Below are 3,452 nucleotides of genomic sequence, written 5' to 3' on the forward strand. Positions count from 1 at the left end.
TGGTTAAACCTCAAAAGCATTATGCAAATAAAACAAGCCAGACACAAAAGAGTCCATGTGTTTTTGTTTGGGGTTTTCTTTTTTCTTTGCGGACTAAGTTTATTTTACTTCTGGTTATAAACAAATGTAGTGTATATACACATATGTCTGAGCAATCTTGCACATTGTGGATTTTACATTGGCTATCATGCACCAGATTAAAAACAAGACCAAAGTGAAACTCTTAAAATAGAAATAGATAAAGTCTCCAAGGTTTAACTGCTCTGAGAAGAAGGAATCACATCTGTTGACTGAGGATCACAGAAAGATCCAAAACATCCATGAATATCCTTGGCTCACACCGTAAAGTTCTATTTGCTGCCTGATGCAAACTGGGTAAGAGTACATACCATAGGCAAGGGAAGTGCCTTTACTTCCCCAATCTTTTTCTGTTGTGAGGGCACAGTGGCACTGGGTTCCTCATGCCAAGCATAGAGATGGTAGCTATCAACAGTGCCACAGCATTGATCCACCTCTGGGACACTCCATGACAGTACTATGCCATTTTGACTCTGAATTCGTGCTAACTTCAAGTGCGGCTTCTGAGGCAGAGATGTGCTGGCAGCTTCTGGGGACAGACACCGTGGATGTAGGGCTTCTGCTAAGGGTGCTGGGTGCACAGGGTGTGGGGGCTCATTATGCACTTGTGGTGGTCAGTGATGCACTGTGAGCTGAGGTCCCGTCAATTCCAGCGTTACTCCATTGTTTACAACACATGTACTTCTTTGAGGCACTCAAATGGTATCACTATTTTGGGGATTGACCTGCTGAACAGAAGGAGTCTGACTTCCAGAGATGTGAGGGAGGGAGAAAAAAACTACTCCACCTACCCTTTTTACAAGACCCCAAATCTCTTGAAGGTTGTCCTCTGCCAATATCTTGCTCCTTCTTCTTCTGTCTGCAACTTCTTCCCATGGAAGCTCTTGTAGGTTCTGGAAATTTTCCCTTGGAAATGCACCCAATCTATGTTTGTTTTTTTCTTTTTCATATAAAACTTTTTCTTCTTTCTGAGACAATCCGGCAGCTGGTGTCTCTGCTCAGTCATCTTTTCTCTCCACAAAATTGAAGAGGCTATTATTAATTTCATTTAATGGTGTTTGGTTTTTACTCAACTGTTCTGTAACAGTTAAAACTAATCTATGCTAGAAGTAATCAAAGCAATGGTTCTCTGAGATAGAACGGTGAGTGGGCAGCAGGGATTGACTGTGAAGGGGCAAAAAAGATATCTCTGGTGTGATTAAAATGTTCCAAACCTTGGAAAGGATATGGGTTACCTGGGTGTGTAATGAGTAATTGACTGTAAAGTTAAGCTTCATTTACTTAAAAAAATTGTGATCATCTTTGTCTACAAATATATATTAAGAACCAGTGCCAGGCATTGTTATCTGTCCTAGAAATACAACGAGTTTTTTCCTAAGGACCAGTCTTGAGTCATCTTGAAAGAAGAGAATCTGACAAGGGCAGTGGGTAGGACAGCCAGGAACCATTGGCAACATTAAGGGAACTCTTGGTAGTGAAGATTGGAGTTTTGATTATTACATAAAATTAGATAAAATAATTAGTGAAATAAGTTTAATGACCAAAAATGAGATTTGAGAACAATCATAAAAGCTATGGGACCTGTTCTAGATTTTACCTAAAGCGGGGGAGGAGCAGTGCCAGAGATACAATTTTATCTGGTAGTACGTGGAAAAGATTAAGACTCTATTGTTGATGTTGCTGTTGGTACTGGTGGTGGTGGTGGTGGTGGTTGATTTGCTTTTTTTTAAGATCTATTCTTTCAATATAATGGTTATTTTCTGCTCATTCCTCACAGCAGCACTGTTCAATAGAACTTTCTTGATAATCAAAATATTCTATAGCTGTGCTGTCCCGTGTGATAGCCGCTACCCACATGTGGCTACTGAGCATCTGAAATGTGGCTAGAGTGACTGAGAAACTTAACTTTTAATTTTATTTAGTTTTATTCATTGAAATTCAAATAACCATACGTGGCTAGTGGCTACCATATTGAACAGAGTATCCCCAGAGGTACATACGTAGTTTTTGATGTAGCAATAGCTCCCAGTAGAGCCTAAAGGCATTGAAGTTCTCTGTCAAATTTTTCTTTGGCTTTAGAAGGTGAATCTGTACAACTTTTCCCCTCATACACAAATATACTTGGCTTTATCAGATGGTACAACTTTTTTTTTTTTGCTTTAGAAATGTTTATTGATATTTAATCACATGTCCTACAACAACATAAGCAGGAGAACACAGATCTTTTTCTGACTGCCACAGTCGGGGGCAATGGGGTGGAGTCCTGAGACGAGGTGGGCGAGGAAGGGCGGCAGTCATATGTGGCTGCCCATGGACAGACCTAATAATGGAAGTGCCTCCGGTGAAGCAGATTTCACCCAGCGTGGTTCCACTGGTAATAATCTTGGCTGAAGCAGCTGGGTCTTTTCTCCTGAGGAAAAGTGCTCCTCCTCAATTTTGAAAGTATTTTATGGAAAAAACCTGGGCTTCAGGTGGGGGTGATGGTGTCAATTCAGGCAGGTTGGGAGAGGCAGATGGGCTGTAATTTGGTGGAATTTGTTGTTCCCCTGGCTGGCCATGAAAAGTGCTATCAAGGTCAATGCCACTTGGGAAGCAGGTTCCTGGGGTGGTCACACTGGTAGTAACCTTTGCTGAAGGAGCTGAAGATCTTGGATCAGAACCAGTGCGCCTTGTGAATTTTGTTCTTAATTTAATAATAACACTACTGAAGCCTCCACTTTGACTTTTGGCCAGTGGTTTGGCTCTAAGTGAAATGCTGGTAATGGCAGAGTGCTGATAGAACAACTTTTAACCTCTGGCTGTCAGCATCTATAGGGGAGCTCTTGGCTTTTCTTCCCTTATTTCCCATAAGGCCACTTGGCTTCACTGATGACGAGTCATACATTCTTATAACTCTCATTTGTTCCTTCAGCAATTTTTTTTTGGGCCCAAAATAACAAAAAAGCCACTGGTGATCAAAATGGAATAGCCCCTACTATTGTGGAGTTTACTTTCTGTCTGATAAATCTTTCATCCTGAAAGTCCTAGGCAAACCCAGATTAAAGAGTTCTACCCTAGACCTCAAGGAGAAACCTGTATTCTTCTTCTTCTAGTTTTTTCTTCTTCTCCCCCTTCTTTTTCTTGGTGTCTTTATCCTTAGTCTAATCTTCATAGACTTTATTTGTCATCACAGTGGTATAGCTAAAGCAGTGCTTCTGAGGACTTTTTTTTTATTGAGCATTCAATACCTAAGACCATTAATTTTATATCCATTAAAATTATTCATCAAAGTTTTAAATAAATGTCCTATTATTAAAAACCATTAGTTATAATGATTGCTTTATTTCAGTCATATTATTTACAACTTTCGTCAGCCCATGTGTTTATCTCTTGGT

The 3,452-nt window shown here is 40.2% G+C and overlaps 1 pseudogene; it reads right to left on the bottom strand.

Moving 5' to 3' along the window:
• Positions 1 to 254: 254 nt before the first annotated feature.
• Positions 255 to 2,962, bottom strand: LOC105821088 (annotated as a pseudogene).
• Between the last annotated feature and the right edge of the window lie 490 nt (positions 2,963 to 3,452).

This window comes from Propithecus coquereli, unplaced genomic scaffold (genome assembly GCF_000956105.1).
Source record: "Propithecus coquereli isolate 6110/MARCELLA unplaced genomic scaffold, Pcoq_1.0 Scaffold56, whole genome shotgun sequence".
Classification (NCBI taxonomy): domain Eukaryota; kingdom Metazoa; phylum Chordata; class Mammalia; order Primates; family Indriidae; genus Propithecus; species Propithecus coquereli.